The sequence below is a fragment of the Xenopus tropicalis genome, chromosome 2 (genome assembly GCF_000004195.4).
Source record: "Xenopus tropicalis strain Nigerian chromosome 2, UCB_Xtro_10.0, whole genome shotgun sequence".
Taxonomy (NCBI): Eukaryota; Metazoa; Chordata; class Amphibia; order Anura; family Pipidae; genus Xenopus; species Xenopus tropicalis.
Genome location: NC_030678.2, coordinates 142,573,980 through 142,587,888, shown reverse-complemented (window position 1 = coordinate 142,587,888; position 13,909 = coordinate 142,573,980). Strand labels below are relative to the sequence as shown.

Genomic DNA, 13,909 nt, shown 5'->3' with positions numbered 1-13,909 from the left:
CTTTCTGCTAGAGATTTTTTGTGTGATGTTCCAAATCTTCCTTGCAATAGCTGGCGTTATTTGCACCAGGGTGCAATTATTTCAGGTGAGTTCATTTTTTGGCACCTATTTAGGTTGTTAGCATATCAATTGGCCAATGAATATCAGGCATGTATTATCTTCATATTATATTTGCATAGCAAGGATGTAATAACTGGTGATAACATGTGTTGAGTTTCATTATATTCACTTTTTTGCAGCTTTTTGGATGCAATATGCTGCTTTTTCTTGCGCATGGTGCCCATTTAAAATACAATAGAATAAAAGGTTGCAATCAGAACTCACTAAGTTCATATAAACACAATATATCCTTTTAAGCGCTCAGCATGCACTTGTAAACGAATAAGAAAAATGTCCATGTGTAACAGCCCTGAGGCCCAGAAAATAAAATGGAAGTGCAGCCAAGTTTCCCTGCGCATACCCAGCATGGCCTGTGCACTGACGTAACAGTGAATTTATGTAGATGAATCATCACCAAATATTTCTGGTTTGTAAGAGGTTAAATAAATAAGAAAAGCCTTTGGGCTGTACCAATGTGTTTACCAGGATTGCATCATGAAAACTTATTCATGTTATTGTTTATTAGGACCAAACCAGGTTATAAATAATTTCTGACAGAAGTTAAACCTCCTTGTTTGATATCATAGCCTGAATCAGTGCACAACACTCACTGGCCTGTATCTCTAACTGGCTTTCCCTAAACCAGGGGTGGGCAAAATTTTTGGCTCAGGAGCCACATTGACTTACAGACGGGCCGGGAAGGGCCATCATTACGCTGTTTCTGCTCATCAGTCCCCAGACGCCAAGTCTTTCATGATGAGATTTACGTAGTTGGCAGACCAGATTATAAAAACACCAACGGGCTGGACCAGGGTCGGACTGGGCCGCCGGGACACCGGGAAAAATCCCGGTGGGCCCCGGCCCTAGTGGGCCCCAGCGGCCCAGTCCGACCTTTGCCGGCGCTCCCCGCTACTGACTGTTCCTCCCCGACGCGTTCAATTTATACGCGCTCGGGGAGGACGTCAGGCGGGGGCCCTTCGGGGGGGTTAGGGGGGCCCTTGGGGGGGTTAGGGGACGCGGCTGGGGCACCTGCAGGGCCCCTGGGGCGGGAGCCCCGGTGGGCCCTGCACCCCCCAGTCCGACCCTGGGCTGGACGTGGCCCGCGGGCCGTAGTTCGCCCACCTCTGCCCTAAACCTAGTGGCTTAACTATGTGGGTCCAGGCCCCCTGCCAAAATAAATACATTTCTAGTAGATGACCTAAAGAGAAAGACATATATTCATAATAAAACGCATTTACAGACTTTTTCTTGTGTTGTGCTGCTATTCTACAGCAGTGATCCCCAACCAGTGGCTCGGGGGCAACATGTTGCTCACTAACCCCTTGGATGTGGCTCTCAGTGCCCCCAAACCAGGTCGTTATTTTTGAATTCCTGACTTGGGGGCAAGTTTTGGTTGAATAAAAACAAGATTTCCTACCAAATGAAGCCCCCTGTAAGCTGATAGTGTGCATAGAGGCTGCCTAATAGCCAATCTTAGCCCTTATTTGGCACCTCCATGAACTTTTATGGTGCTTGTGTCTTTTTACATTTGACTGTCGCTCACAAGTAAGAAAGGTTGGGGATCCCTGTTTTATGGGCAGGCAAAAGTAGCAACAGGTGCAAACTTTGTGCCATCTCGTAACCCATAGCAACCAATCAGAGGTCGGCTTTCCTTATTTGATGTCAGTAACTGCTACATGCTGATTGGTTGTCTCGGATTCATATTGTATTACCAATGGTAGTAGTTTAGCAAAACCTCTTCCTTCCGTCGTATCAGCGTTTAACCAAAGTAGTAACAACGTACTTTACCTATATATTTTTTTGTCTGTGAAACACCATTGAAAAATATTGCAAGGACGATAATACAGTCGTATCCTAATTTAAGGTCACAGTCAAAGTAGGCTTTCTCACAAACACAAATACGAAGCACGAAGAGGGTTAGTGTGCGATTGATAAAACCACTGAGCGACATCCAAACCGCGAAGCAATAGGCTGCTGCCGCCTCTCTGTAAAGCGCAAACTCTAGGACCCTGCGGCGCCCTGCCCGGCCTCCCACTAGGATACACCTGTTTGGCTGAGGGATAAGTGTCCCCTTGGCCCCGCCCTCTCTAGGCAGGTAATTTGCGCTTTGGCCCTTTCCTCATCTGCGCCTTGTGAGTGCTGCACCCTCCTTCTCACATCATCAGATCATTTCCTGAATGAGTTCAGTGCGGTTACAGTCTGGAGTAGCAGTGACGGGGTTATAGGCTGCTGGTAAAGGCAAGTGTCACCCTCGCAAGTTCCTCCTTTAGTTTCCTCGCCTGCAGCTCAGTGTCCGAGAGTCACATCCCTCTCTTCATCCATCATTTGGAGCCCCTTGCTTTAGACAGTGGGCCAGATCAGGAGGAAAGGTAAGATGTGAGCTACCTTTATGCTGGGACTGAGACCTATAAACTGTGCAACTGTAACCCTTTGGTGCCTGACTGAAATGCACTCTGTTGCTTTGTGTGACTCAAAAGGAGGTTATTGAGTTGCCATAGAGTGTGCTGTGCCCAGAGAAGAATAAGTTAGTGGCAGTGCAGGAATGGCATGCTGCCTGGCACTGGCATCCTGTATTAGATGAAGCATTTCTAAGTGGTGCCAGCCTTACCAGCATAAAGCTCTCTCTGACTTTTATTTATTCCAGGGAAAGGCTGTGATAGTAGAACTGCAGCTCCCATCTTTCTCAATTCCTGACACCCATGGATTATTGGTAGATAGCTGGGACAGATTTGTAGTGCCACAGCAGCTCTTGGAAACCCAGGAAAGTGAAGGTATGCCACAGCAATAAAAGACTCGAATAAAGGGCACGGGCTGACTTATTTATATATGTAGCAGTGTCACTTGTTTAGACGGTTTAAAAAGATGATATTCCAGGCTATTATGTGTGACAGTAGTGCTACTGACATCCTGTTGTGGGTTGTATTGTGACACACACATCAATAGCGGGGCTGGGCATTTTCAGTATGGATAACAGCCATCAGCCAACAAAAGGGACTGTCATCTTGTTTGATTTGTGCAGAGCTGGATTTACCGGTGCTGTTTAGATTTGTAAATGAATGGGAGACACGTTGCATTTCTTGGAGGGAGAAGCTGCCCAGCCAGCCCTGCTATTGCCCAATGGCACTCCATTAACTGAGCAGCAAAATATCTGGTTTGACAACCAATAGCAGTTTGGACCTGTACGTCATAGACACAACTTGTCACATTCCTACTTTGTCTTTAGGAAACATTACTGATTGAAAATCCATTTAATGTATAAATTGTCGTACAATGAACTCTTGTAGTTGGCAGTATACCCTTTTCCCCATCCCTTTAGATTGTAAGCCCTTCTGGGCAGTGCTGTATTATGTACATAGCAGCGGAACATGTCTGTGTTTTCAAACTGATTTATAATAATACTTTTAAAAGCTTGAGCTACTCTGTAGGGAGTTTGGATTTCATAACTTTTCACAGCAGCTACTATGAATGGAACCTTCCATATCCTATGAAGGGAAATTTGCAGAATAGTAGATTTGTGACACTTGCCTTTAATTTTATTTCTGCTATATAATAAGATGTTATATTGTTAAATATCTTGAATGAAAGCGGACTCATTTTTATCTAATACAAATACTGCTACCAATCTTGGGTATGGAATGAAGATGTTATCTTGAGAGTTTTGGGAATGCCAAGACCTGTTCAAAGCACTGAAACGGTTACTGACAATGGGCGGTATTTTCTTGGCTACTAAGGCTCATGGCACATGTGGCCTTTTCTCTACTGGCATAAACATGTCAGAAACGGGCCATGCCATATGTCTTTGACTATAATAGAGAATGTTTTGACACCAGCAGGTTTTACATCATCAGGCAGACTTATCTTACTGTAAATGGCTATTGGCAGGTTTCAGGCATTTAATGGTAGCACCATGTTTAGCATGCGCATACTTGCCTATCGACAATGCTCCATACTACTTTACTTCTCTGCATTTTCAGGTTTTTCTGCTTTGAAGATGTAGTTCACTTTTTTGGTGACAAACTGAATTTATTGTGCCTTGACACCAGTTACCATGGGGCTACTACTTGCCGCCTCCCACAGGGGGCTATGATTATTAGCCCACTTATCAGCTGGTTCTTTTGAGAAATGGGCCCTGTCAACAAATGGAATGCGTCCCCAATGGAAAAAAAATGTGTCTCTATGTATAAATCCCAACCACACCCCATTATGCCAGGGCCCCACGCATGATCCACCTAAATCCAGCCCTCTCCCACACAATCCTTGCCCCCTTCAAATCCCATGAATCACACCTTTGCATCTCTTGCGACTCACTGGAGTTCACCTACTATTCCCTGATGGTGGCCCTTCCAGTTCTTGTAGATGTGACATATTGAGATCTCTGGCAAGCTATAGACCTTAAAGCCCTTTTGGTCATCTAGTCATCCTGCAAAAAAGTAATGCGAAAGTTAGAACTCAGCGCTGCGTTTAACACCCCACCATACTGGTAAGCCTTGAAAATTAAGGAACATTGCATTTAAATCATAATCAGAATTTTAGATAGTAATGTAGGCTGTTGTCACCCGCTGATATTTAAATCGCTGCAAGTAGAGCCTGCTACTTATGGCTGTTTGGTGCTGAAATGCATTAACTCATAACATGTTAAAAACAATCACTCACTATATATTTAGGGCTTCAGATCTTCAGGATCTGCTGCCCAGGAGCAATAACCCATAGCAGGTAGAACTTACTGGTCACCTGTTTAAAAGCAAACATCTTATTGGTTGCTATGGGTTACTGCTACTGAGCAAACTTAGACTGCAGTGCCCTGTATGTAACTATTGAAGTGTTTGACCCTTGAAAGAAATGTCCATATTGTCCTCATGATTGGATACCCTGCAAGCAGCCTCAGTATGATGGTGCCATGTGCCTGTCTGTCATTGACATGTGTTTGTGCCAATACACCACAGCTGCCAGTTTGCCTTAATTTCTTTAATTTCCAGGGACAATTCCTTTTTTTACATTTTGCATTTGGTTCTTGTTTTTTTTTTAACCAATCAAAAGTTGATGGAAATGAGGCTGGCCATATTTGCATACCATGTATAGGCATGATGCCTCACACACCCTTTTGATATTTTATTTTGCATAGCCAAAGTAAGTGAAAACTTTAATTAAAGTGCCTCTGACATGCTGTGGCAGTTATATACACCATATGTTGAAAATTATCTAAACACCTGCCTGCTCAATATCTTATTTACATATTAATGAATCATTAATATGATGTTGGTCCTTTCTTTCTGCTATAACAGCCTCTACACCTTGTGGGTAGGCTTTCTGTTAGGGCTATGCCACACGGGGCCAGAGCATGCAGTTTGGGGCAGAAATGTGCTGCGTGTGCCTACACCTGGGCATATTCAGTACTGTGCAGGTACAGGTATGGGATCCCTTATCCAGAAACCTGTTATGCAGAAAGTTCTGAATTACGGAAAGGCCACCTCCCATAGACTTCAATATTACTGAATAATTCTAATTTTTAATAATGATTTTCTTTTTCTCTGTAATAATAAAACCGTACCCTGTACTTGATCACAACTAAGATATAATTAATCCATACTGGAGGCAAAACAAGCCTATTGGGTTTATTCAATATTTAAATGATTTTTAGCAGACTTAAGTTATGGAGATCCAAATTACAGAAAGATCCCTTATCCAGAAAACCCCAGGTCCCGACCATTCTGGATAACAGGTCCCATACCTGTACAAATTAAAGACTTTAGAACAGAGGGCTTCAGTAAGTATGCCCACTTATATCTGCCCATATTTAATTATTTTTATTTAAAGATTACTTTGTGTTTAAAAATGAAGCATTAGCCTGATGACATCTAAGGTCAATAATTTAAATCAAACCATTTTGGTGCGCAATGCTTATTTTTCCTGGCAGACTAACACTGTAATTGGCCTCATCATGATTACTGGAGAGTATGAAATCTAATACTAAGCAGTCACGCTGCCCAGGGATTTTTTGATATTCAGGAATCATTTCATTTTTCAGCTTGCAGTTTGATAACATTTTATTCTATTATACATATTATTCCATCTGATGCTCACATTCAACGTACAAATTATTGTGCTGGATCTGCAGTGTTTCATGGCTTATTTGATATCTCAGGGCCAACTGCCAGAGGCTATTAGGTGTTACATATTATTGTTCACAGGATTTACAGGTAATGTTGGCAAATTTAATCAGCAAACAAAAGTGTGTTTGTTCATCCCAGTCATTTCAGCTGCCACATCATAAGGAACTTAAACAGCCAAACAAATGGGCGTTGCTGCAGTCTAAGGTATGCATGTGTGTATATTTCGTGATGTAGAGCTGCTTGTATACACATCACTGTACATTTTTACAATACATATAATAGTTCCGACATGAAAACTGTAAACATTGCAAACAATAAAGATAAACAGAAAAAATGCTAAAAATATGTTAGCCAGTACAGGTATGGGACCTGTTATCCAGAATGCTCGGGACCTGGGGTTTTCTGGATAAGGGATCTTTCTGTAATTTGGATCTTCATAACTTAAGTCTGCTAAAAATCATTTAAATATTGAATAAACCCAATAGGATTGTTTTGACCCCAATAAGGATTAATTATATCTTAGTTGAGATCAAGTACAAGGTACTGTTTTATAATGGAGTTAACAAGAGAGCAACAGCAGGCAGGAACTCTGGTATCCACAAATCATCAAAAAGTCAGGAGAGGCAGCTTGTAGTAGTCATAAAAAGTTTACATTTTATTTAATCCATACATAAAATTATAGACAGAAGCCGGCTTCTGTCTATAATTTTATGTATGGATTAAATAAAATGTAAACTTTTTATGACTACTACAGGTATCGGACCCCTTATCCGGAAACCCGTTATCCAGAAAGCTCTGAATTACGGAAAGCCCATCTCCCATAGACTCCATTTTAATCAAATAATTCTGAATTTTAAAACTAATTTCCTTTTTCTCTTTAGTAATTAAACAGTACCTTGTACTTGATCCCAACTAAGATATAAATAATCCTTATTGCAATCTTAAGGTAAGGAGATCCAAATTACGGAAAGACCCCTTATCTGGAATACCCTTGGTCCTGAGCATTCTGGATAATGGGTCCTATACCTGTACAAGCTGCCTCTCCTGACTTTTTGATGATTTGTGGATACCAGAGTGCCTACCTGCTGTTGCTCTCTTGTTAACTCCTACATGGCTCCCTTAGCTGTTAACTCCTACATGGCTCCCTAAGCTGAAGGTCTGGGGCATGAGCACCTGGACCCACTCCAATTAGGGTAAGAATTCACCTTCATCATAACTACTGCTATTTCTGTGATTATTGTGTATCTCACTACTTGGATGATACTGTTTTATAATTATAGAGAAAAAGTAAATCATGTTTAAAAATTAGGATTATGTGGTTATAATGGAGTATAATGGCCTTTACGTAATTTGGAATTTTCTGGATAAGGGGTTTCCGGAAGGGATCCCATACCTGTATTTTTTTTTTCTCTCCAAACATTCACTTCCAGTCAGTCTATATCAGAATTGCTGCTCCATTACAGTTTCTGGAGGGCTACGATTGTAAAATGTTACTTGTCCATCACATTTTGCCCTTAAGTGCACCACCCAGCTTCTCCGTGCCAGAGGAGGCAACCCCACAGTTCTTTCCAACGGTGCCTTAAGAGCAGGGTATTTATTTATATGTATTGTTCATCTATTTTAGTACATCTAGAGCCCTAGAATTCCAACTGTTGCCACTTTAGTATACTCTACATATGGTGTTAAAAAGGGATTAGTTTCAAATTCACTTGGCACAACTAAATTGTTGCTATAGACAAATTCCACTAAAGAAAACCTAGAATTACTAGAATGAACTGCCTGTTAATTCTAGGGTTCCTTGAATTCATAAATGCAACTATGCACTGTTCATTAGGCCAGACAGGCCTGTCTCAAGTCGTAAAAGGGCAAGTATCTTTATGCATAGGGTTAATGCATGCTAAATGGTGTAATCTCCCAATTAACTTCCATAGGAACCATCATTTTGAATGTTAATCCAGATTTACATTTAACAGGGCAGCTGTTCCAAATAATTTTAATATGTGGACAGTAAGTTTGATGCTTTTTTGTTTTCATAAACAGAGGGTGCAGAATCGAAGTCTTTCTCGGGCAGTTCTGAGCACCATTGCCCCACTCCATTGATCCAAGGACCAAGACAATTTCAGTTCTATTTAAATGTGCTTTAGATTCAAATTTTTGGAAAGAGATCATTAAGAGATATATGGGGTTATGTAATAAAAGGCACTACGTTTGCGCTACAGCAGTAACCCATAGCAACCAATCAGCAGGTAGCATTTACTGGTCACCTGTTTAAAAGCAAACATCTTATTGGCTGCTATGGGTTACTGCTCCTGGGCAAACTTTGTGCCTTTTATTACATATAGGGGATAGAGTGCAGTCTTTTTTTCTATCTGTGTGTAAAGTCCAGTTAACTACAAATTTGATGGTTGCTTGCCTGCACAAGTAGTCCTAGAAGTATGAACCTCCTTCCCACATGTGAATCCCTTTTGGGTTGTTAGCAGCAAACTGTAAGACTAATAGAAAGTGGGGTGTTTGACCACTGTGGCCATCATGAGGAAAGTAGAGGTTGTCGGAACTCTGCTGTTGCCACTTGCTATAGTTGCCTGGAAACCCAAAGTTCTGCTAATACAAACAAAAACCCATGGAATAGAACAGGTTAAATGTCTATGAAGGTTTTCATTCATACAGCATCTAGTTCAGGTATGGGACCTGATATCCAGAATGCTCAGAATCTGGGGTTTTCCAGACAAGGGGATAATTTGTAGCACCATGCCTTAAGTCTGCTAAAAAATCCTTTAAATATTAAGTAAAACCCAATAGGATTGTTTCCTTCAATGTGTTTTCCATTTTTTTTGCCGTTTCACAAGCAAAAGCAAAATGACATTGGTTCCTTTAAACATTCAGGCAGGTATTAACTGAGGTGTAAATGTATGATGCAGTCATTGGGGGAGGTGTTACTATTTTTGGTTAAATAACTAGAGGTGTAAATGGTTGCAAAATGCAGGTGGAGTTCCAGGTTGCTAAGTCTTAGGCTGATGCCACACGTGGCGTTTTTACGCTACGTATTTTCTAATTCTCTCAGCGGCTGACAAACACACAATATCATCATCCACAGAATAACTTGAAAAGACTTGAAGCAAACCACACAATGCGTAAATACTCTAGAAATCGCCTTACCACGGATTTTTCAAGCGTTTGCCGAAATACACCAGTATTTGCACAGCAACCTATTCCTATGTATACACAAAGGCAGCTGCCAGACCTTGCGGAAATACGCAGCGTTTTTTACTATTTCGCTCTATTAGCACCATGGAAACAGGATTTGCTACGTCACCAGTACTAGGCTGAAAAACGCCATAGTCAGGGACTGTGTGGCTTGTGCGGCGTTTTTAGGCTGAGAAAATACGCAGCGTAAAAACGCCACGTGTGGCATCAGCCTTGAACAGATGAGTAAGCCCTTCTGCATTCTCCAGTATTCAGGTCCCACCCCAATTAGATGTTTATCACAGTCTAAAATGCCAATTTCTTGACTTTCACATCACCCCTTGTGAATTTTATGTTGTCTACTGCCTTTATGTGTTCAACAAAAGTTGGAACCTTGTTTGTCGCAAGTACCTGTACGTATCTGAACTGGTGTCTCGGTACAGTGCCCTAGTAAGTGTTCAAAGCTATCCTCTCCCCTTCTTTCATCACCAGAGCTATCAGAGCCATGAATGAACCCATACCATAGCCATGTTTTAAGAGCAATGGAACACACTTTTGTTTTGGAAAGTACATTTGTATAATTATACAGCATTACTATGCAGGATGGTTATTTATATACTGTATATTCTGTTACTCTGCTCATGGGTTTGTGGTTGATCAAATTGACTACAATGTCTATTTTCACTTACTTTTAAGTTTGTATACACATAGACATACAGACCAAAAAAAATGTACAGGTGCATGTGAATAACACAGTAGCAACTCATAACTTATTTCCACATAATTGGTTTGGGGGTTTCTGTCCAAGCACTTGTCTTTCTAAATAGAGGTGCATCAGAGTTTAGGCCTACGGCTATTTTCACACCATTACCATGGTATGGTGTTGAGTTAAGTGGCAGAAATCTGAAAAAACGTATCCTTTTGTACATTTATATTCCATCTCTAGAGTGTCTGAAAGTTAAGTAAATAATTTGAATTATTGAATTAAATGCCATTGACAGTGACGGTTTAATTCTGACGAAAGTGCAAGCCACAAAATGTTACACTTTTGCACTAAACATGCAGGGGTTATCCCCGCTTGGAATAGATTGGAAGTTGGGCTCGTATGTTTTGCTTTGCATGCAAGTGAAAGGGGTGCTGTGTACTTTTAAATATTTATTCTTAATGTAGCCTTGTTTATGGACGATGTAAGGCTTTTCAGATTGGTTAAACCTAGGCCCTGCCGTTCCTGGTAATGTTTCATTTAAACATCAGAAGTGATGATGGTGTGTTCTGTTGCTTCCAATGCCAGATATTTTCCTCCAAGTACAATGTATAATGTAGCACTACCAGTGATACATCTAATTCCTCAATGTGAGATAAAATTCTTCCTCTTTTTGTTTCCATAGTAAGCTGAGCAAGCAATACATTTTCCTACTCTCGTGAGTTCATGTGACTCACAGCTATACCATGTCATCTCATAGCCTTTAGACACTCCTTGTTCTGCTTGCAAAGGTTATAATAAAGGTGTGGAGCCAAGTGTTAGCCTTGCTGGAATCTTTATTGACTAGACCTTTGAGCTGCATATTTCTAAATAGCTCAGCTTCCAATTGAGGGTTTGTTCATCTGCCCAGAGTGGTTTTATTATCATTATTTCTTTTTTATTTTTTTTTTAATACTAGCTAAATTGTTGAAAACCTGTACAGTACTCATTAAAATATACAGAAAACAGACTATGAAAATTAAATATCACAATCTCTATTATTAGTACTCATAACATGTAGTCACACGAATGTCAGTTGGGATTGGCTGGCCTCCTTACATGCATATTTGCCAACCTTAAGACTTTTCTTGGACTTTTACTCTGTAAGGAGATTGGTTATGTTTTTGGTGATATTTCCACTGTATTGATGCAGGCTGCCCAGGGAGAAAAATTCCCTGCCACTTTGTGTGCAGGTTATAATTGCCCAGTCCTACCAGGCGGAGACAGGGTGGGCTCAGGGCTGGGCTCTTCAAGTCCCCTCTCAACCTTGGGCCCAGGACTGTTTTGAGGGTGGGTGTGGGTTTTTTATCTCTGTATTTAACTTCCACTTAGAAGTCACCAGTTAATCTTTTTTTATTCCAGATTTGGCAAAAACTTTTAAAGGTTTACGCACTAAGGTAATATAAAATACATTAGAGCACTAGTTGTTACCAAATATGGCATAGCTGTATGCCATCAACATCTGTTTCTAGGTATTTTATGCTCAGTTACATTTCAAAGAGTTTTAGATAGCTTGACCATTCAGATGGCATCTGGAACACTGTGTTACATGCCCAAGGTGACATTGTATTGTTTGTGAGAAACAGGATATCCAACAGAAAGGTCCTGAAGCCACGTTGCACTTGGTGACATGGAAGACAAACGCTATTACTTTTGTGAACTTTACTTAAACAAAGTCATATTTTGTGATCCATCATATACCGTATTCTTCTATAAGCCAAAAGCTTAGTAAACAAAAAAAAACACATTTAGTACATTGGCTAAACCACCTTCCCCCACGTTTGGCATTAGTTATTCTCAAGTGTCTCCAACACGCAGCATTTAAATAAATGCCGGGCAGTGGCGAACTAGAATAGATCAATTCAAAACTGTTAGGCTGGTAAATTAGCAATGTGTTCCCAAACATGAATAAACCTTCTTGCTCATATTCATGTCCATGATTTCTTGGAACAAACTGATTAAGAAATAGAAATTTGTATGATTTTGCAATAAGAAAACAAGATATACAAGTGTATATTGCTCCTGCCTTAAAGGAACAGTAACACTAAAAAATAAAAATGTTTTAAAATAATTAAAATATAATGTACTGTTGCCCTGCACTGGTAAAAGTTGTGTGTTTGCTTCAGAAAGACTACTGTAGTTAATAGAAATAGCTGTTGTGTAGCCATGGGGGCAGCCATTTAAATTGAAAAAAGGAGAAAAGGCACAGGTTACATAAGAAGATAACAGATAACTGTGTAGAATACAATGGGAATCTGCTACTTATCTGTTATCTGCTTAGTAACCTGTGCCTTTTCTCCTTTTTTCAATTTAAATGGCTGCCCCCATGGCTACACAGCATGGTATTTATATAAACTGTAGTAGTGTTTAAGAAGCAAACACACAACTTTTACCAGTGCAGGGCAATAGTACATAATATATTAATTATTTTTATCCACTTTCATTTTTTGGTGTTACTGTTCCCCCGTAAAGGGTCTGTGGCACTCTAATATGTGTATACTTTTTGGATATGTTGAAAAAGGAAAGAATCTACAGAACAAAAAAGACTGTGGCCCATTGTATGAATGAAAGGTTTTAGCCAGCAAGATGCTATCAGATTCTAGTCAGCTTATTGTACACTCCATATATACTGTATATGTATATGTATATATATATATATATATATATATATATATATTATATATTGGATCATATACATTCTTACATTTAGGGTCTTCTGACTAACAGAAGATGCAAAGGAACACACTCATTCAAAAATATTAAAGTATACATGTAAATAGAGCAGAATTGTAGCCATGGCTGAATAAGCATGCCACAGTGTGGATGCGGCACGGTGGGCGTCTTTATGGCGCGGGTTTTGTTTTCGGCTTCCTTGAAACCCTTTATCCACCTGGCCCTTTCTGATTGGCCTCTCTGGTGTTGGGCTGGTCTCTCTTACTCCCTTTAGATTTTTTAATTTCTAAGAGATTTTTTATGATTGGGCTCATGCTGTTTTAGGTGAGTAACCTGCGCCTCTGTCTTTCTGTCCTTAGGGTTGGGGTGGGCTTAATATTGAGAGAAAATACTGTATGTTTATATACGTGCAGAGTTAAATGCATGTAAATATATGATACGTTTTAAGTTTATTGTTACTCATTCTGTTTATAGTTATGGATTTTGTTTATATTTAAATAAAATATTTGCTTTTGTTTTGTAGTTATTTTGTGTATATTTTTCTAAGTTGCTTGTTTTTCAATTAAAAAAAAAAAAATTAGCATGCCACAGGGCAGTGCTGCCTAACTGGTGGCCCCTCACCTGTCTGGCTGCTGTGATGGCTTACCCTTGTGTAAGCTTTAAATGGTATCAGTTAGTGCTGGGCGGTATACCGGTAAAAACCGATCACCGGTTTTTTTTTTGAAACCGATATGAATTTTCTACATACCGGTGTGCTGAATACTTCCGGGTGCGCACGTGACGTCAGCGCCCACGTGACGTCAGCGCGCACGTGACGTCAGCGCTCACACTCTACAAAAGCGCCATCACTAGGACGCATTCAGAGTCGGATACCAATGTGAGCTGTCGGGGGGTGCCTGGCCAGTAATTATATTTTATGTGAAGGGGATGGGGTTGTGTTTGGGGGGGGTGGGGTGGGGTGTTATATTTATGTGAAGGGGATGGGGGGGTGTTTGGGGTGGGGGTGGGTGGGTTATACTTATGTGAAGGGGATGGGGTTGTGTTTGGGGGGGGGTGGGATGGGGTGGGGGGTTATATTTATGTGAAGGGGATGGGGGTGTTT

At 40.5% G+C, this 13,909-nt stretch overlaps 1 protein-coding gene across 2 annotated transcripts in view; it reads left to right on the top strand.

Annotated features, from left to right (window-relative positions):
* Window positions 1-1,870: 1,870 nt before the first annotated feature.
* The window catches only part of galnt6.3 (polypeptide N-acetylgalactosaminyltransferase 6, gene 3), a 32,949-nt gene continuing 20,910 nt past the window's right edge, over window positions 1,871-13,909 (top strand). Inside the window, exons 1-2 of one of the 2 annotated variants that reach the window (XM_004911905.4) lie at window positions 1,871-2,468; window positions 2,744-2,870. The gene's annotated coding sequence lies outside the window, so the exon portion shown is untranslated. The remainder of the gene's footprint in view (window positions 2,469-2,743; window positions 2,871-13,909) is intronic. The other variant, XM_004911903.4, reaches the window with a different exon arrangement.